Source organism: Schistocerca piceifrons, chromosome 7 (assembly GCF_021461385.2).
Source record: "Schistocerca piceifrons isolate TAMUIC-IGC-003096 chromosome 7, iqSchPice1.1, whole genome shotgun sequence".
Lineage (NCBI taxonomy): Eukaryota > Metazoa > Arthropoda > Insecta > Orthoptera > Acrididae > Schistocerca > Schistocerca piceifrons.
The window spans coordinates 124,962,136-124,983,681 of record NC_060144.1 but is presented as its reverse complement, the minus strand read 5'-3'; the positions used below and the strand labels follow the sequence as shown (position 1 = coordinate 124,983,681).

Sequence of the window (21,546 nt, the reverse complement as noted above, 5' to 3'; positions counted from 1 at the left end):
TGATTAAGAGGCAGATATTCGGCAACTTTCACCAGGGAATTGGATCGTAGTCACAGCTTACAAACACAAATGATAATAATGTGGAATAATGACTTTTTCTGTTTGGTTGAGAGAAAAAAGTACATCTTTACTAGCTTAATATACAGTTAGATTCACTAACACGTTTGGGTGCTGCGGTCTGTCTGTGATACTTTTTTCCATTTCCTGCACGGGAAACAAAGTTAGACGTCAAGCGCAATTCACGCACGTTCAGTCCCCGGAAAATGATTGTTCTGCTATTTAATACTGAACTACTGACAGTAAACGATACCTCACACGATTCTCGATTAGAAATTTTGTTTAGTCTAGTTCAGATATACGGCACGGACCACAAGTGCAGCTGTTTAGCTGAGCAGCGACCCAAGAGGTCATGAGGCAGGTATTACGCTCACGCTAATGCGTCACACGCAAGTACACTGCAATCAATCTTTGGATATTAAGATAGATGCCTCTGCTGTTAACGTCAGTTAGACGTGATTCATGCAGGATGGTCCGTCATAACTCAAAACAGCCATTGGTCACAGTTACATTACAGGCAGAATTGCTGTTTATATTAGCTGTCGCCCTGAGCACACTGCAAACGATGGAGTGCAACGACATTCGTCTGAAGTAAATTGGAAGTTTCGTACTTTGTAAGCAGACTACAAACGACTAATACGATATACACTGATAAGCTAAACCATTATGAGTTATGACAATTGCCACCGCGACTGCCGGCCAAAGTGGCCAAGCGGTTCAAGGCGCTACAGTCTGGAACCGCGCGACCGCTACGATCGCAGGTTCGAATCCTGCCTCGGGCATGGATGTGTGTGATGTCCTTAGGTTAGTTAGGTTTAAGTAGTTCTAAGTTCTAGGGGACTGATGACCTCAGAAGTTAAGTCCCATAGTGCTCAGAGCCATTTGAACCATTTGAACCACTGCGACGTTGAATGCTGCCCGGTGGCGCTATGGACACGCGGTAACAAAAATATGTAAACGAAGAAGACAACAGATGGGGAATCACTCTAACGAAGATAAGAGCTGTAAATGGGTAGATCCAGCGAGATAAGCCACTTTGACAAACGACAGTTTCTTATTATGCAGATCCTGTGAACGAGTATCTCGAAAACGGCGAAACTGGTCGAATGTTCACGTGCTACTGCCGTGAACATCTACGTAAAGAGGTAGAAGGACAGTGAAACTATCACTAGGCGCTAAATGGTTGGGCGTTCACGACTCTTCGCGAAATGGGGGCATCGGAAGCTTACCTGCTCTATAAAGTAGGATAGATGGTGATCTGTGGTATCTCTGCCAAAAGAGCACAATGCCGATGCACGTACAAGTGTTTGGAAGCACACCGTTCATCGCACATTGCTGAATATGGAATTCCGCAGCGGATCACACATGTTGACTCAACGACATCGTCAATTACGATTGCTGTGGGGACGAGACCACCGGGATTCGACTGTCGATCAACGGAAACGTGTAGGCTATTCCGGTGAGTCACATTTTTACTGCACTAGGTCGCTGGTCGTCTCCACAAACGCCGTCATCGAAGTGAACGGTGACTCGAAACGTGCAGCGCGCAACGGACTGACGAGAGCTGTATTATGTTATGGGAAGATCCTCCTCCTCTTGCATGGGACCTGTGCTAGTAATCGAAGACACGCTGACAGCTTCGAACTATCTGCATCGCTTCATGCTTGATGTCTTCCCCGAGGGCGACGTCATCTTTCAGCAGCTCTCGCAGCCACAACCGTGCTACAGTGGTTTGAGGAGCATTATAGCGAACTCTCGCTAATGTCTCGGCGACGAATTCGCGTGATGTAAATCCTATGGAACCCACTTGGGTCACTACTGGGCGCATCAGCGCGTACGTAAATCAGCGACCCGTTATTTACACGAATTACATGACCTGTTCTTGAACACCTAATGCCACATTCTTCCATAAACCTACCAACAAACTGTCCGATGCCTGGTGCGCAGTGTCAGTGATTTATTTCATTCTCAAGACGGAGAAACAAGATTTTTGGCTCATCAGTGTGCATGCTAGCTGTGTCAAATTCTTGAGTTGTATCGAATGCCATGCCGCAAACGGTCTGGTGAAAGGTCGCATGCAGCAGCGATTCTCGAGATTCATACCTCTCCAACTTCCGGAATCGTGATGTAGGCAGCTATTGGGAATGATACCCGGATTTGGTGATTTTAGAACGGACGCGGAATGTTCAGCGGTATGTGACAAGAATAGTAAACACCACTGTCATAGCGTTTATGACTAGGACACCAGGGTATACCCCTTAAGCAATGTACGAGTCCTTGACTGTCCCCAGATCTGTCACTGGGATGAGCTGGGATGGTGCATACTTTCGTACATGTCTCCAGCCAGCAATATTGATGACCTCACACAGCAAATGTTTCAAGCATGAAGAGAAATTAGTCAAGATGACAGTTTACGGCTGTTTGCTTCCATGCCAGAAAGAATACAAGAATGCGTTCCTTCCATGCGGTTCACAAGTCATAACAATGTAGATGATGGATCTAAGTTCCGAATGGGATGTAATTTTAATCATCTAATACCCGTTACGTGATGAATCTCTCCACAAAATTAGATAAATATGACACAGTTGCTTCCTGGTGAACACTATCCGACTTTGTAAGTAGGTCTGTTGTGGACTATAGTGGCTGTCTTCGAAAATGTAATTGTTGTCATTATTATTGTTGTCGTCTCCAGTCTCAAGACTGTTTTGGTGCAGTCTGTCTTGGGCAAATCTCTTCTTCTCTGCATCCACTTACACCCACTTATTGTCGTCAGACCCTCGTCTCAAATGGTTCAAATGGCTCTGAGCACTATGGGACTTAACATCTGAGGTCATCAGTCCCTAGAACTTAGAACTACTTGAACCTAACTAACCTAAAGACATCACACACATCCACGCCCGAGGCAGGATTCGAACCTGCGGCCGTAGCGGTCGCGCGTTTCCGGACTGAAGCGCCTAGAACCGCTCGGCCACAACGGCCGGCATCCTCGCCTCCCTCTGTAATTTTTACCATCCATACTTCCCTCCATTTCGTAATCAACTATTCTTTAATGCCATCTCCAGCTGTTCCTTCTTGTAGTCATGGCGTACCACACAGTTCTTTTCCCCTCCGATTCGATGCAGTACCTCTTCAATGGTTATCCGATCTACTCATCTAATAATTTCTTACAAGAAATAATTACAAGTTTCGATAATGTCAATTTTTTGCACGTCATAGTGTAAACAACTACAGCTGCACTGTAACATTCATTTATGCACGACATTGTAGTAAATGTGTTGTTAAGAAGAAAGATTCCATGTTTCTGCGAAACTTTCCGTACGGTCGCTTAGGTGTCTGTTCTCTTTCTGTAGTCTTGGCAATTGTCATACTATACGTTGGTTACAGGATATGAGCAATACATGTATCTCCGAACGAACAGGTACAGCAGCGACTACAGCAGTCTGGAAATACAGGAAATGTATTCGCAGTTGCGAATATGAACCACCTTCGTCTGTATATTGGAGTGACGACAACGAAACTTTGTGCCGGAATTGGACTCGAACCCGGATTTCCCGATTTACGCTAGCAGCCACCTTAACTGCTTCGGCCAACCAAAGACGAATCACGGCCGCTCCCAAACTTCAATATGTCGTCGTCCATATGTCACAACCTGCAGTCATTCGTGACGTATGTTCCCGTCCAGGAAGGACATATTTATTGAGAGGCGAGGCCTAGTATCGACGAATAAATACGAAATACCATTGTCTGTGTTATTAAGAAATGCAATGCAATGTTCCAAATAAAATGTCTCCTCTATACCGGAGTAGCATCAATGACTAGGTATTATACATGGAAGACAATACATAGAAGTTTGGGTCCGGCCGTGAATCTCACTCGAATAGCACAAATGGTTAAGATGACCTCTCGTGTAATGTGGGAAATCCGTGTTTGAATCCTGGACCGGCACTAATTTCCATTGTCGTCGTTCCAGTACTGAGCCGAAGGTGGTTATTATTCACAACTGCGAGTGCAATTATTTTTGTCTTCTTGTCTTCAGTGGACTGAAATCTGAAAAACTGTTTCACCAGACGCAATTTACATTTTTGGAGAGTCTCCAGTCGTTGTACTGTAAACATTATGAGTACGTAAAACGTCTTTTGATCGTTACACACTAAGAAAATGTCTTTATTAAGAACACTGATATTGGCACTATCCCCGAAACGGAGGGATACAAATGAAAATACACCAGCACAGCACTGACTGCAAAACGTGAACATGAACGGAGAGACTACATAAGCTACGAATAACATAAGGTTTCAGATAAAGAATAACAGAAAAAGTGGACCCAAAATACTGGGGAGATAATAAATTCGGCAAATGTCTGCAGTGCGAGTTCGGTTCCTTCCGCTAACATGAAAGGACAAATAGTTGTCATCACAATGTGGAACAAGGAACACAAAACGTTTATATTAATGCCTGCATTAAGTCATCCTTAAGCGAAACTGTAATTCAGTCTATAAATACTGAAAGAACGACGAGTATCATCTGCTAGTAATCATTACAAACTAACACAAACTTCAGTTCCTGTCTTCAGCCTATTGCTGAGGCTCTCTTGTATTGGAATAGCAGCCCAGCTTTGTATGTAATGGGGAAATGACATCACACACATCCATTCCTGAGGCAAGATTCGAACCTGCGACCGTAGTGGTCGCGCGGTTCCAGACTGAAACGGCTAGAACCGCATGGCCACAGTCGCCTGCGCCGCATTATCCTTACGGATATGTTTAGCGTACGTCCCACATCGATCTTTTCGGTTATTTCACGCAATGTTGCTAGTCTGCTAGCACTGACATCTATACACAAATACCGAGCGAGGTGGCGCAGTGGTTAGACACTGGACTCGCATTCGGGAGGACGACGGTTCAATCCCGCGTCCGACCATCCTGATTTAGGTTTTCCGTGATTTCCCTAAATCGCTCCAGGCTAATGCCGGGATGGTTCCTTTGAAAGGGCACGGCCGACTTCCTTCCCCATCCTCCCCTACTCCGATGAGACCGATGACCTCGCTGTCTGGTCTCCTTCCCCAAAACCAGCCAGCCTATACACAAATGCCGCTGCTATCGGTCGTTAACCGAAGGCCATCGGCCACTGCGTTGTCCTAGGTCAGAGGAAATACCTGAAATTTCCTAATCTCGGCACACTCTTGACACTGTGTATTCTGGAATTCTCTAAATTATATTCGAAATTATAGGTCCCATGCGTGTATCTCCAACTATCATTCCACCTTCAAAGTCTGTTAATTACAGTTGCGTAGCCACAATCACGTCGGAACCCTTTTCACTTGTATCACCTTGAATAGAAATGACAGCTCCGCCAATGCACACCCCGTCTGTACCGTGTTTTCGCGATACCACTGCCATCTGTGTATGTGAATATGGCTATCCCGTGACTTCCGTCACCTCAGTGGATGTATTTCTGAAAAAAAGAGCGGGACGGTGCGATGACGTGTATTTCAGTGCGAACACAGAAATATCATCCGAATTCCTACGCGAATCAAGATTTTCGAGTAGTTAATTTAATGGAGTAAGGACTCTGTAGTAGAACGTATGGTCGAATCGAAGCCGGCACGGTAGCTCAGAGTGCTCGGTCAGAGGTTTAGCTACCCTCTGTATAAACAAACTAAGTGAATGGATAAATGGTGAACTCGAACGGGTGTCATGGGACGCCCGCCGGGAACAGATGCAACGACCAATAACGAACAAAATGATACCAATAAAAAATAAAGAAGTAGGTGGTTAAGGCAACGACTCACGAGAAGCAGTGAGGACGTGTTCGAGTCCCGGTCCGTCACAGACTATGAACTTTCGTCATTGCAATACCGCAAAACGCTGTGCGGGTAGCCGTCAAGATTTCCCCCGCATCCTTTCCCTACCCATCCCTTCTTCCTACATTTCATGTTTTCATTCACGTTATGTGATGAGACGTGGTCGTCCTGCAGCTTGTCGCCTGCTGGTTGATTTCAATGCCCTACAACAGCATTCCTTAGCTGCTGTGTGGGAACAGCTGCGCACCTTCGCTGTTTCTGACGGGCCATAACTATACTACTGGCCATTAAAATTGCTACACCACGAAGATGACGTGCTACATACGCGAAATTTAACCGACAGGAAGAAGTTGCTGTGATATGCAAATGATTAGCATTCACACAAGGTTGACGCCGGTGGCGACACCTACAACGTGCTGACATGAGGAAAGTTTCCAACCGATTTCTCATACACAAACAGCAGTTGACCGGCGTTGCTGGTGAAACGTCGTTGTGATGCCTCGTGTAAGGAGGAGAAATGCGTACCATCACGTTTCCGACTTCGATAAAGGTCGGATTGTAGCCTATCGCGATTGAGGTTTATTGTATCGCGACATTGCTGCTCGCGTCGGTCGAGATCCAATGACTCATAGCAGAATATGGAATCGGTGCGTTCAGGACGGTAACACGAAACGCCGTGCTGGATCCTAGCGGCCTCGTATCACTAGCAGTCGAGATGGCAGGCATCTTCTCCGCATGGCTGTAACGGATCGAGCAGCCACGTCTCGATCCTTGAGTCAATACATGGGGACGTTTGCAAGACAACAACCATCTCCACGACCAGTTCGACGACGTTTGCAGCAGCATGGACCATCAGCTCGGAGACCATGGCTGCGGTTACCCTTGACGCTGCATCACAGACAGGAGCGCCTGCGATGGTGTACTGGGTGAACGGATGGCAAAACGTCATTTTTTCGGATGAATCCAGGTTTTGTTTACAGCATCATGATGGTCGCATCCGTGTTTGGCGATACCGCGGTGAACGCACATTGGAAGCGTGTATTCATCATCACCATACTGGCGTTTCGCCCGACGTGATGGTATGGGGTGCCATTGGTTACACGTCTCGGTCACCTTTTGTTCGCATTGACGGCACTTTGAACAGTGGACGTTACATTTCAAATGTGTTACGACCCGTGGGTCTACCCTTTATTGGATCCCTGCGAAACCCTACATTTCAGCAGAATAATGCACGACCGCATGTTGCAGGTCCTGTACGAGCCTTTCTGGATACAGAAAATGTTCGACTGCTGCCCTGGCCAGTACATTCTCCAGATCTGTCACCAATTGTAAACGTCTGGTCAATGGTGGCCGAGCAACTGTCTTGTCAAAATACGCCAGTCACTACTCTTGATGAACTATGGTATCGTGTTGAAGCTGCATCGGCGGCTGTACCTGCACACGCCATCTAAGCTCTGTTTGACTCAATGCCTAGGCGTATCAAAGCCGTTACTACGGCCAGACGTGGTTGTTCTGGGTACTGATTTCTCAGGATTTATGCACCCAAATTGCGTGAAAATGTGATCACATGTCAGTTCTAGTATATTTGTCCAATGAATACCGGTTTATCATCTGCATTTCTTCTTGGTGTAGCAATTTTAATGGCCAGTAGTGTATATGCCTTACTTATTAAAGCCGCTGATGTCAGTGAATTCCGACATATGAGGTTCGTCCTGTCGCCATATAGATCCCCGCTAGGTATGTTGGGGTCAAATAAACAACCAGACTGTACTTTCCTTAATAATTTATGCGATCGTGACACCACCAGGCGACATCCTCTCTCACCGTATGCTGTAGTCATAATGTTTCCTCTCATCAGTGTACATTTCGAGACAGCACCTGCCTGAGGTAGACTGCCGCACACAACTAACTCAATTGGCCCACTATTGCTGAAAAGGCAGGTGTCCTTTTAAGACGGTGTCGGTAGACGGTCGCTGCTGCCGGCTGTATAGTAGTGGGAAAGGAGGAGGGGTGAGCGGAAGTGAGTTTCCATTCTCCACGGTCATCGACTTGAAGCCCCGAACAATGCGAATATTTCACGCTTCGCGTCACGGCATCTGCTTGTGTTGCTACAGAGACGCGACAAGGCTGTCATTTCTTGTCTTGATGCCGCACGATCTCATCAGCTGGTGTCTCGTAGTAAACAAGTGTTCCGGGAAGGAAGATTATGTCCTAATGACCAGCTGATGACGTGGCTATCCACATCTATGTTCATACTCTGAAAACCATTGTGAAATGCATGGCAAAAGATACCAAATATTGGGCCCTTTTCCCTTTCCATTCACGTATGGACCGCGTTAAGAATTTTTAGATGCCTCTGTTGGCGATGTAATTAATCTAATCTCGCACTCACTGTACCTACTGGAAGCGATATCTAGTGCTAGGCTCGTCGTTTAAGCCAGTTCTTTAAATTTCCTAAAACGGAATTTTATGGATAATCCGTCAGTTCAGCTTCTTCAGAATCCCTGTGCTACTCTTCCACAGATCAAATAAACCTGTGAGCATTTGTGCTGCCCTTCTTACTGTAGTCCTATTTGGTGTGGTTCTCATACCCTTGAGCAATATTCCACAATGGGTCGCACGAGTGACTTGTGCGCAATTTTCCTTGTAAAGTGGCTGCATTTCCTATTAGCCTACCAACACACCAAAGTCTGCCACTAACCTTACCTATGACTGAGCCTATGTGATCCTTTCATTTCATATTTCTACAAATCGTTACACCTAGTTATTTGTATGAGTTGGCCGTTTCCAGCTGTGAATCGTTGTTGCTGTAGTCATGAGGTATGATGGTTTTCGTTTATGAAGTACACGGTTTTACATGTATACACACTTAAAGCATACTGCCAACCATTACACCACTCTGGCAGATCGTGGTCGCGCGGTAGCGTTCTCGCTTCCCGCGCCCGGGTTCCCGGGTTCGATTCCCGGCGAAGTCAGGAATTTTCTCTGCTTCGTGATGACTGGGTGTTGTGTGATGTCCTTAGGTTAGTTAGGTTTAAGTAGTTCTAAGTTCTAGGAGACTGATGACCATAGCTGTTAAGTCCCATAGTGCTCAGAGCCATTTGAACCTTACACCACTCTGAAATTTTCTCAATGTCTGATTGAATATTTGTGCATTTTTTCGGACAGTACTTCATTGTGGATAAGTGAATCATCTGAAAAAAGTCTGAGGCTACTATTAGTATTGTCTGCAAAGTCATTAATCTATAACATGACCAACAATGGTCCAAACACACATCTGTGGGACACACCTGAAGTTAATTCTACATCTAACGATGACTCTTCATCCAAGGTAACATGCTGCGTCCTCCCTGCCAATAAATACTTGATTCAGTTAAAAATTTCGTATAACGATCGTACTTTTGATAGTTAGCATACATGTGGTACTGAGTCAAGTGTTTTCCTAAAACATTACATCTACCTTACTGCTTTGATCCATGGCTTTCAGGATGTCGTACAAAAAAATTGTGACTTGAGTTTCAAGTGATGGATGTTTACAGAACCCATGCTGGTTGGCAATAAGATCTTTCTGTTCGACATATCTCATTACATTTGGGCACAGAACATGTTCTAAGACTCTAGAACAAATCGGTGTCAAGGATATTGGACCATAGTTTTGTGGACCACTTGTGGTTCCCTTCTTGTAGATGTATGTGACCTGTGCTTTCTTCCAACTACAGTTAAAAATGGCACAGACTCTTCGGAAAATTCGGTATAGCATCTGCTAAGAGCACCATCAGCCCTGGAGATTGGTTTGATTTTAGCGATTTTAGGTGTTTCTCAGTACCACTGACACGAATATCCAAATCACTCATCTCTGCAGTGGTGCAAGAATTAAATCTTGGCAGTATCCCTGGATTTTTTTAAAGGTGACATTTGAAAACTGCTTTTGTTTTGCTATCATCGGTGGTAGTTTCTGCCCCATACATGAATTGGTGGACACTAATTTTGGTATCACTGACAGTCTTATGAATGTCCAGATTTCTTTGAGACCGTTCCATAATATTCTCCATAATATCCAGCAACGATTATCTTTTAAGTCTTCATGCATTGCCCTTTTGTCAGCTAAACGTATTTCATTCAACATCTCCCTATCTCCAGCCATATGTGTTGTTTTACATTTACTATGAAGTCTTTTCTGTTCCTTTAGAAGTTTCTTTACAGTGAGGACTGTATGCCACACAGAGTGTATCTCACCAAGAACTGCCGGCCGGGGTGGCCGAGCGGTTCTAGGCGCTACAGTGTTAAACCGCACGACCGCTACGGTCGCAGGATCGAATCCTGCCTCGGGCATGGATGTGTGTGATGTCCTTAGGTTAGTTAGGTTTAAGTAGTTCTAAGTTCTAGGGGACTGATGACCTCAGAAGTTAAGTCCCATAGTGCTCAGAGCCATTTAAACCACCAAGAACTGTTCTACTGTGTACGTGTCTCCCCCGTGCATGGTCAGATATTCTTCTAAGCCTGAGCTACAGTTCTATTACATGCTCGTCTCCAGAGCTATATTTTTCGAGTTCCTTATTTAGATACCACACTAGTATATCTTTATCTAGTTTGCTGAAAATATAAGTACTTCTACTTGTTTCATTTGCCATTTGTACTTTGGTAATTATTGTTGCTGCAGCTGCCCCATGGTCAATAATATTAGTTTCTCTGTCTCAGGCGCCTTTCCATGTTTCGTGCGGCTATATTCATCGGAGGTTCGAGTCCTCCCTCGGGCATGGGTGTGTGTGTCTTCCTTAGCGTAAGTTAGTTTAAGCTTGAGTAAGTAGTGTGTAAGCCTAGGGACCGATGACCTTAGCAGTTTGGATCCATAGGAACTTACCACAAGTTCAAATTTCTATGTTGACACTTTCAAAGAGGTCGGCTCCATTTGTTGCTATTGGAACCAAAATGTTTTCGTCATTAGGGACATTAATTTTGAGTATTCCTACGCGGTATTTACACTGTCCCAGTTTAGAGTGAGAGTTCTTACAGACTTTTTAGCCTTGTGCCTTATTTTGTGTGTGTCTTTCTAGATTTTTTGGCACTGACTTGTAGTCATACATTTCACATATTATGTCGTTACCACCACTTTATCTGTTTGTTTAACATGATCTGATGGGACCATCAGGCCCTCTCTTACATCGGACTAGGGCTTCACACATACAGTACCTTTGCTACAGAACACTTACTTTACAAATAATTTTATATGACAAACAGTATTAAAATGATTCGAGTGTTTCAAGTGGCAATATGAGTTAATAATACTATGAACTAATAAAGTTAATGCTGCCAGTACTTGTACTACTGCACCTCCTGCCGCAAATATTGATAATATCAATAATAACAATAATGACAGTAGTAAGAATAATGACAATGGCAGATATCAAAAGCATTTGTAGGTGTACAAGATAGATGTTTTCTGATATGCAGAGTTCTGGGGAAAGGAAATTTAAGGAGACTGCATCAGCTGAGAATATGGGAAGTGAGGAACATCTCGTCTGTTGTGTTTGTTGGTTGTTTCTAAAGTTTTTGTAATTTCTAAAAATGTCACCTTCCTTGACGCAACAACAGTCGTCCTGTCACACTACATTCAGGGACGTCTGACACTTCTGACAATGCTTTCCCATTAAGAATGTTCGACAGAAAGTCTTCATTCCTCTCGCACATTTGTTTGGATGCTTCATAGCCATCTTTTTATTGTTTTATATTTTTTATTTGTTGTATTAGACGATGGTGTGTGACAGCGCCATAACCGAGATCCCTGACGCTCTAAATATTAAGATAATGCAGTTTTCTATGTTACTGGAATGAAATTTTCATTCTGCAGCGGAGTGTACGCTGATATGAAACTTCCTAGCAGATTAAAACTGTGTGCCGGATCGAAACTCGAAGTCGGGACCTTTGCCTTTCGCTGGAAAGTGCTCTACCATCTCAGCTACTCTAACACGACTCACGACCCGTCCTCACAGCTTTAATTCCGCCAGTACCTCATGTCCTGTCTTCCAGACTTCACAGAAGCTCTCCTGCGAAACATGCAGAACTAGCACTCCCGGAAGAAAGGATGTTACGCAGACATGGCTTTCTCACCGTCTTGGGGTTGTTTCCAGAGTGAAATTTTCACTTTGCAGCGGAGTGTGCGCTGATATGAAACTTGACATAGTAAATCACTTGCCCGCAAAATGCATAGGTCCCGAGTTCGACTCTCGGTCCGGCACACAGTTTTACTCTGCCGGAAAGTTTCTACGTTACTCTTCGTGAAAATTGCAATGCCAAGATATGTGATTAAAACGAAAATTATTTCATAGATCAGGGACATTAATAACCACAAAAAGCTACGGAATTGTACGTGCACTTTGTGCGTTAGGATTCAGCACGGTGCCAGCTGCCACCACCTCCAACAGTCTCTAGACGTATTGAGATGTAATCAGAGAGGGCGTGGGTATGGTCCTGGGGAACACTGTGCCATTTGATTTGTAGGCCCGTCCATAGAGCATCGACAGAGGTTGCAGGAGTATCTGAAGGAACATGTTGGCGACCGACCCTACACTCAGACATATTTGATGGGCGACATGTCAGGCGAGCTTGCAGCCCAGGGAAGAATTGGTACTTGATATTCTCCGCAGAAGAAGGCTTGCACGTACTCACCACAGTGGCGGGGCATTGTCCTGTTGAAATATCACATATGGAGCTGAGTGCAGGAGGGACAGCAATTTGGGCTTGAAGCCTCGCTGATGTACTGGTTGCTGTTCAGGTTGCCCTCAATACATAGAAGGTGAGATCACATGTTATAGCCAATGATGCTCCAAATAATCACTCGGCGTTTGTGCACTATGTCTCTCAAGAATGCATTCATTAAGGTAGTGTCAGGGCTACCGTTGTAGGACATGTCGAAGCGGAGTCGTTCAATGACAATACACTCTGCAATTCAGCGTTCGCAAGCCCAGTGTATACTCAGGCGGTGGCAGTCTTTGATCAGTGGAAGTCGACACAATGGCAGGCGTGCCACCAGACCAGACCTCAGCAGATGGCGTCGAACCGTTGACGACATGCTCCAGCATCTATGGACGAAGCTGTTCTGTCAGTAACGGCTATGTGGAGAAGACGGCGGTCATTCTGCGCTGCGGTCACATCACATAGTCTGGTAGCCGATCTTCGCTGAGTGTGATCCTCTTCCATCCACTAGTTGTACACACCGATCACTGTAGCAGCAGTGTGCCCCATACAGGCTACAGTATAGCGGTACAACAAACCATTCTCTGGCGACCAGTCATTCTGCGTGTTCGAACTAAATGACATGCTGATACGGCGCTCTTTGATGTGGACGAGGAATACTGTCAACTGGTTGCACGTTTCCACTTCGAAATGGTTCAAATGGCTCTGAGCACGATGTGACTTAACTTCTGAGGTCATCAGTCGCCTAGAACTTAGAACTACTTAAACCTAACTAACCTAAGGACATCACACACATCAATGCCAGAGGCCGGATTCGAACCTGCGACCGTAGCGGTCGCTCGGCTCCAGACAGTAGCGCCTAGAACCGCACGGCCACTCCGGCCGGCGTTTCCACTTCGTTTGACGTCTTTGCGCAAACTGTGTGGCGTAACGCTGAATTGTTTGGTCACACAAAATAGGCCGCTGCTGAGCCTGCTTGCACACCAAGTCTCTGCAGTCTTAATCACTTATTACGGCTGCACTGTTCTACATACCCCCGGATTTTGGAGCGATTAAAACCACGTCTTTGGGTGTTGCAATTTTTTCCCAATAGTAACGATGCTCCACGGAAATGGGATTTTCACATCAGTTCGTGTCCGCCTGCTTAGCTGGGTAGTAACGTGCTTGCCTGCCACGCATTCGGCCCGGATTCGATTCCCGGCCGGGTTGGAGATTTTCTCCGCTCGTGGACTGGGTGTTGTGTTGTCATCATCGGCTGCAAGTCGCCCATTGTCGCGCCGACTGAAATAAGTCTTGCACTCGGCGGCCGAACCAGAATGGGACATCCCGGTTGTAATGGTTCTTTATTTACGTGACCATTACGGCACTCCAACCCCAGTTCTCGATACCAGTAATATCGTACTACTTTTTTGCGAAGTAACAGACATATTTTTGTGACAATACTCACATTTGGTTTTATTAATGTATAGGTACTCCGATTTCTCGATATATTACAGTGATATGGTTGTTGTATGCATTCATTTCTGTGAGACTGTCATAATCTTTCACTTATTTGTAACCGTTTTGGCGCGAATGCGTACAGAGCAGTCTTTGTTTCACTTTGCAGAAGTTAAGTTGTTATTTCGCTTTGTAAAAGAACAGTCAAGTCTTGTGTTTGGTTAAAGTGGAAATTAAATATATGAAAATTGATACAAAACTGTTTTCTTGATGATGTGACAATTAAGAAGAAGTATATGTGAATTTACAAGAAGTTTAATAAAAATGTGGATTGTGAACACCAAGTCAAAAATTATTTCTACCATACCCTTGTTCTGATCTGGGATTGTTTGATCATTAAGAATTTCCTGAAAAAACGCATTTGTTAGGTCTTCAAATATTGCTAAAATACAGATCTGGACCTTCTAGCAGTCAAAGTGGAATCAACCTAGAATCAACAAGATGAGCCATAACAACTTCGACGAAATCTTCGTGGGAATCCATTCAAGATAAGTGCCAAAATTAATGACTTTTTTTTACAGTGACATCATTATTTACATTCTGACGATACCATGTCGGCCAGTGTGGCCGAGCAGTTCTAGGCGCTTGAGTCCGGAACCGCGCGACCGTAACGGTCGCAGGTTCGAATCCTGCCTCGGGCATGGATGTGTGAGATGTCCTTAGGTTAGTTAGGTTTAAGTAGTTCTAAGTTCTAGGGGACTGATAACCTCAGAAGTTAAGTCCCATAATGCTCAGACCCATTTGAACCATTTTTTTTTTTTTTGACGATACCATCCACAGTCAAAAACTTTGTTGTTGCCCGACAAAGCGAACATATGCTGCGTAAGCAACATTATTAATCTGATTTCTAACCTACTTTGCAAGTGGTGGTATTGTTAGACGGTCAACAACGCCATACGATCATTTCATTTCTCACATCAGTTTGCGGGAAACGTTACATTTCGTTAAATGCACAGTCATAATCACACAGGAGTTGGAAAGCAATTTTTTTCTCTATAGCGAACGATCGTGGATGTGCCTTTGGGAAAGATTCACTAAGGAAAGGAGCGATGGGTTCTTACAGGCAGCCCCTTTAGCAATGCAGCATATGTCGCCTGTGTTAACATAAGTAACCTCCCCCCCCCCTCTCCCCGCCCACAATTGTTTAAACAATCTAATTTCCCTACATAAAACAGGTTCAAACATTGGATGAAGACAGTGTTGGTGTTTGCGCTCGGCTTCAGGAAAAGCTAGTTTTTCATGCATCTCAACGCTTAGGATGTCATGTCTTGTGAACTACGTGTCATACAATGATATAATTTTGCACGTACGTTGAGTGGTATGTGTGGAATCTATCTGCAAAATTTGTTTTGCAGAGTTAATAGCAAAAAAGCAATCAATTAAATCGTTGTGGCTGATGCTGAAGTTATAGTACATGAACAGCAAAAATGTAGTATGCGATAAACATTTTTCCTTTCATTATTTTGCAGGGGTATCAGCGAGAAGAAAATCTAAATGGTTTGAAATTATGTGTAAAGTTTGTTGGAAGTTGTTCAGTGCCCTCATTCTCAATTACTGGATGAATACATTCTGGATAATTCGCGTGTCACGAGTTACACTGCCTCAAGACGTGTATACAGTTCCTAACTGTAACACTTCACTTACTGCGTTAAACATTTAACCTAAGACAAGCTGTTACCCACAGCTGAGTTCTGTGCTCGCACGTCATTAGTTTTGTTATGACGAGCGACGGTTAAGTGAGCTACTGTACTTGCAATAACCTCAGCTGCCCTCACGTGTCCACCTGTTTGGGTAAGCATAGTTCGTAATATGCACCCCGCTATCCCCCCATCTCATGCTGTCCCAAGGCACAGTGCATCAGCAAGCACACCGAAGCTGCCGAGCAGTGCATGCAGAGGGGCATGGGCAGCAGTGTGCACCTACGCATCTTGTTACTGAAGTAGCTAAACAATGTGTACATTATGCAATAAGTAGTGCGGAAGCATGAACTAAACACAGTGATGTGTTGCGGCCACATGTAGTAAGCATTGCTTCACGCAATGGAGAATGGCAAAACAGAGGCACGCCAGCGACCGAGGCGTTGAGAAGTAGGCACTCACAGATAGCCTGGTTGACAGCAGCAGTCTACCAACAGGCTGACGCAAGGACGCACACCGAGCCCCGAGCGAAGCCTGGAGAGTGCTGAGTAAGGGCAAGTGAGGCCAGCATGCTAAGTTACGCTGCAATATACTGCGGGTGTAATAACAAAACAGCTACCACCGAAGGTAAAAAACGTCCTCCTGCCGGATATAAATAGTGGAGCACAGGTAGCAACAGACAGAAGCCATTAGGAAGCAGTTAGGATCTGAGGACGGACGTGGTCCGTGTCCGGATGTTCAATCTTCGTAGGTGACGATTCCGGAAGTCTGTTCCAGCTCGCAGGAGTCATCCGTTCGCCGCCAGATGTCAACCTCAGCTCTGGATGTCGGCCCGAGTTCGGTCGGCACCATGGCTGACTAACTACAGCGAGAACTTCCAGCAGGACCGGCCGCAGCGCGATCTTGGTGACAGGCGCAGCCGGTGACTGACGCCCAGACTTCACGGCAACCCGGCACCACGGCGACGGTCCGCCCATGACGGGATCTCGCGGACATCGCGACTGACGCCTTCCCAGCCGCCGGCCAGAGTGGCCGAGCGGTTATAGGCGCTTCAGTCTGGAACCGCGCGGCCGCTACGGTCGCAGGTTAGAATCCTGCCTCGGGTATGGATGTGTGTTATGTCCTTAGGTTAGTTAGGTTTAAGTAGTTCTAGGTTCTAGGGGACTGATGACCTCAGATGTTAAGTCCCATAGTGCTCAGAGCCATTTGAAGCTTCCCAGCCGCCGGTGCAGCAGGCGTCGGCAGCTGACCTCACGGCGACGCGGCTCCGTGGGCGTGCCCGTACTAGGGCGCCGAGCGGCGACGAGTTCATCTCAACCACAGGGCATCCTGGCTTCAGCGGAGCACTGGTGGCCTGAGGAGCGCATTGTGGGAGAATCTACACAGCAGCAGCCAGGCGGAGCGATCCGCAGGGCTGGGCAGCGACGACAAGGGAGTAATTGTAAAGAAAGTTCAATAAATAATTGTAAAACTCCACGCCGTCTCAGTCTTTGGCGCAGCCACTGTGTCTGCTGCTAACAAGTGGTGCAGAAGTCGTAACAGATGATTGTATAAGCATTTTCACAAATGTGATAAAGACCAAAGCCACAAAGTAAATAGATTTTGAAACAGTAAATATTTTTTTCACATTTCGCGCAATATCCTGTACTATTATCTAAAGTAACCTTTGTTCTTCATCTGGGTTCAAGCTGTGTCCATACCAAATTTCATCGAAATTGGTTCAGCGGGTTTGTCGTGGAAACGTCGCAGTCTGAGTTACTTTCGCATTTGGAATATTATTATGGATGAAACTTTCAATTACCATGGCTTTCTTTCCACGATCCGATTTTGATTAAATAAAGCCTACTCGTCTGCGGTGTTCCAAGCTTTGCCCAAGTCACCTGTGATAAGGGCATGAAAATTAGTCTAGTAGTTTATACGATTTGCGTGTTAAAATTGACAAACAGACAGACAAGAAGATTTTAGGCAGGCTTTAAATCACGGTAACTTATTTTACGTGGTCCGACTTCGATGCACTAAAGCGTAAACGATATTCAAAGCGATTCTCAAGTTACCCGTGAAAATCCCAAGAAAATTAGCCTAGTGGTTTTGAAGAAGTGTGATCAAACAGATTGACACTGAAGTTCTACAGATTTATTATTAGTACAGGTTATACGTCCTTATGAGTAGATTGCAAGAGCCTCTTAAATTTTTAAATTCCGTCAATAATTACGTGAAGTAGTAAAAAATCAAATTTTGCTCTCCCTTGGAAGCTCTCAAGATAGTCTACATTCATTTATTGGATGACACATTTTTCACGATAATGCCTATCGGGTTGTCGAGAATAGAAGAGACACTAAATAAACTTTGAGAATTTTCTTAAAGACGGTTATCGCAAGAGGGAGGCGAGTATTTTCAGAACCATATACAGAGATATTCCAGTTAGGTCCATAACGACACCTATGTGGATTGTTGCTCTTATGTGGTTTGTTCACGATTACCGCAATTGTGGTATTGTTTAGACAAACGTGCGCTAAAGTACAGTCCGTGCACGCAGGAAAATAGGCTCTCAGATAAAACAGAGGCGAAGTCTGAAGTCTGACGACGCTCGCAGTCCCACGGTGTGACTCCTCCTCCCTTTTGTAGTCTTTCGTGGGTGCTAAATTTTTAGTTTATTTAGTTGGCGGGTGACGATGTCTCCGATCTCCAGGGTCGTGTTCAGTTTATTTTTCTGTATAAAGCTGGGAGGACGAGTCACAAACTTCAATAAAATCTCTTGAAACACTAATACAGGACGTACCGTAACGTAGCTTGACATCGTCGTAAATTGTTTATTCACAAGCCCTGTTATTAAGTAAACTCAGTCTACTCCGGTGAACAAACACTATTGTTTTTCAGTAGGGTTAATTTCAAGGCCCCCCCCCCCCCCCATATGAACCATGGACCTTGCCGTTGGTGGGGAGCCTTGCGTGCCTCAGCGATACAGATGGCCGTACCGTAGGTGCAACCACAACGGAGGGGTATCTGTTGAGAGGCCAGACAAACGTGTGGTTCCTGAAGAGGGGCAGCAGCCTTTTCAGTAGTTGCAGGGGCAACAGTCTGGATGATTGACTGATCTGGCCCTGTAACACTAACCAAAACGGCCTTGCTGTTTTGGTACTGCGAACGGCTGAAAGCAAGGGGAAACTACAGCCGTAATTTTTCCCGAGGGCATGCAGCTTTACTGTATGGTTAAATGAAGATGGCGTCCTAATGGGTAAAATATTCCGGAGGTAAAATAGTCCCCCATTCGGATCTCCGGGCGGGGACTACTCAAGAGGACGTCGTTATCAGGAGAAAGAAAACTGGCATTCTACGGATCGGAGTGTGGAATGTCAGATCCCTTAATCGAGAAGGTAGGTTAGAAAATTTAAAAAGGGAAATGTATAGGTTAAAGTTAGATATATTGGGAATTAGTGAAGTTCGGTGGCGGGAGGAACAAGACTTTTGGTCAGGTGACTACAGGGTTATAAATACAATATCAAATATAGGTAATGCAGGAGTAGGTTTTATAATGAATAAAAAAAATAGGAGTGCGGGTAAGCTACTACAAACAGCATAGTGAACGCATTATTGTGGCCAAGATAGACACAAAGCCCATGCCTACTACAGTAGTACAAGTTTATATGCAAACTAGCTCTGCAGATGATGAAGAAATTGATGAAATGTATGACGAGATAAAAGAAATTATTCAGGTAGTGAAGGAAGACGAAAATTTAATAGTCGTGGGTGACTGGAATTCGTCAGTAGGAAAAGGGAGAGAAGGAAACATAGTAGGTGAATATGGATTGGGGGGAAGAAATGAAAGTGGAAGCCGCCTTGTAGAATTTTGCATAGAGAATAACTTAATCATAGCTAACACTTGGTTCAAGAATCATGAAAGAAGGTTGTATACCTGGAAGAATCCTGGAGATACTAAAAGGTATCAGATAGATTACATAATGGTAAGACAGAGATTTAGGAACCAGGTTTTAAATTGCAAGACATTTCCAGGGGCAGATGTGAACTCTGACCACAATCTATTGGTTATGAACTGTAGAATAAACCTGAAGAAACTGCAAAAAGGCGGGAATTTAAGGAGATGAGACCTGGATAAACTGACTAAACCAGAGGTTGTACGTTGTTTCAGGGAGAGCATAAGGGAACAATTGACAGGAATGGGGGAAAGAAATACAGTAGAAGAAGAATGGGTAGCTCTGAGGGATGAAGTAGTGAAGGCAGCAGAGGATCAAGTAGGTAAAAAGACGAGGGCTAATAGAAATCCTTGGGTAACAGATGAAATATTGAATTTAATTGATGAAAGGAGAAAATATAAAAATGCAGTAAATGAAGCAGGCAAAAAGGAATACAAACGTCTCAAAAATGAGATCGACAGGAAGTGCAAAATGGCTAAGCAGGGATGGCTAGAGGACAAATGTAAGGATGTAGAGGCTTGTCTCACTAGGGGTAAGATAGATACTGCCTACAGGAAAATTAAAGAGACCTTTGGAGAGAAGAGAACCACTTGTATGAATATCAAGAGCTCAGATGGCAACCCAGTTCTAAGCAAAGAAGGGAAGGCAGAAAGGTGGAAGGAGTATATAGAGGGTTTATACAAGGGCGATGTACTTGAGGACAATATTATGGAAATGGAAGAGGATGTAGATGAAGATGAAATGGGAGATAAGATACTGCGTGAAGAGTTTGACAGAGCACTGAAAGACCTGAGTCGAAACAAGGCCCCGGGAGTAGACAACATTCCATTGGAACTATTGACGGCCTTGGGAGAGCCAGTCCTGACAAAACTCTACCATCTGGTGAGCAAGATGTATGAGAATAGGCGAAATACCCTCAGACTTCAAGAAGAATATAATAATTCCAATCCCAAAGAAAGCAGGTGTTGACAAATGCGAAAATTACCGAACTATCAGTTTAATAAGTTACAGCTGCAAAATACTAATGCGAATTCTTTACAGAAGAGTGGAAAAACTGGTAGAAGCCGACCTAGGGGAAGATCAGTTTGGATTCCGTAGAAATGTTGGAACACGTGAGGCAATACTGACCTCAAGACTTATCTTAGAAGAAAGATTAAGGAAAGGCAAACCTACGTTTCTAGCATTTGTAGACTTAGAGAAAGCTTTTGACAATGTTGACTGGAATACTCTCTTTCAAATTCTGAAGGTGGCAAGGGTAAAATACAGGGAGCGAAAGGCTATTTACAATTTGTATAGAAATCAAATGGCAGTTATAAGAGTCGAGGGGCACGAAAGGGAAGCAGTGGTTGGGAAGGGAGTGAGACAGGGTTGTAGCCTCTCCTCGATGCTATTCAATCTGTATATTGAGCAAGCAGTAAAGGAAACAAAAGAAAAGTTTGGAGTAGGCATTAAAATCCATGGAGAAGAAATAAAAACTTTGAGGTTCGCCGATGACATTGTAATTCTGTCAGAGACAGCAAAGGACTTGGAAGAGCAGTTGAATGGAATGGACAGTGTCTTGAAATAAGGATATAAGATGAACATCAACAAAAGCAAAACGAGGATAATGGAATGTAGTCGAATTAAGTCGGGTGATGCTGAGGGAATTAGATTAGGAAATGAGACGCTTAAAGTAGTAAAGGAGTTTTGCTATTTAGGGAGCAAAATAACTGATGATGGTCGAAGAAGAGAGGATATAAAATGTAGACTGGCAATGGCAAGGAAAGCGTTTCTGAGGAAGATAAATTTGTTAACATCGAGTATTGATTAAAGTGTCAGGAAGTCGTTTCTGAAAGTATTTGTATGGAGTGTAGCCATGTATGGAAGTAAAACATGGACGATAAATAGTTTGGACAGAAAGAGAATAGAAGCTTTCGAAATGTGGTGC

At 44.5% G+C, this 21,546-nt stretch overlaps 1 protein-coding gene across 1 annotated transcript in view; it reads right to left on the bottom strand.

The window, feature by feature from the left end:
- Positions 1-21,546, bottom strand: part of LOC124805498 (protein O-mannosyl-transferase TMTC2-like) — a 941,575-nt gene that overhangs the window by 272,007 nt on the left and 648,022 nt on the right. The window lies entirely within an intron of this gene.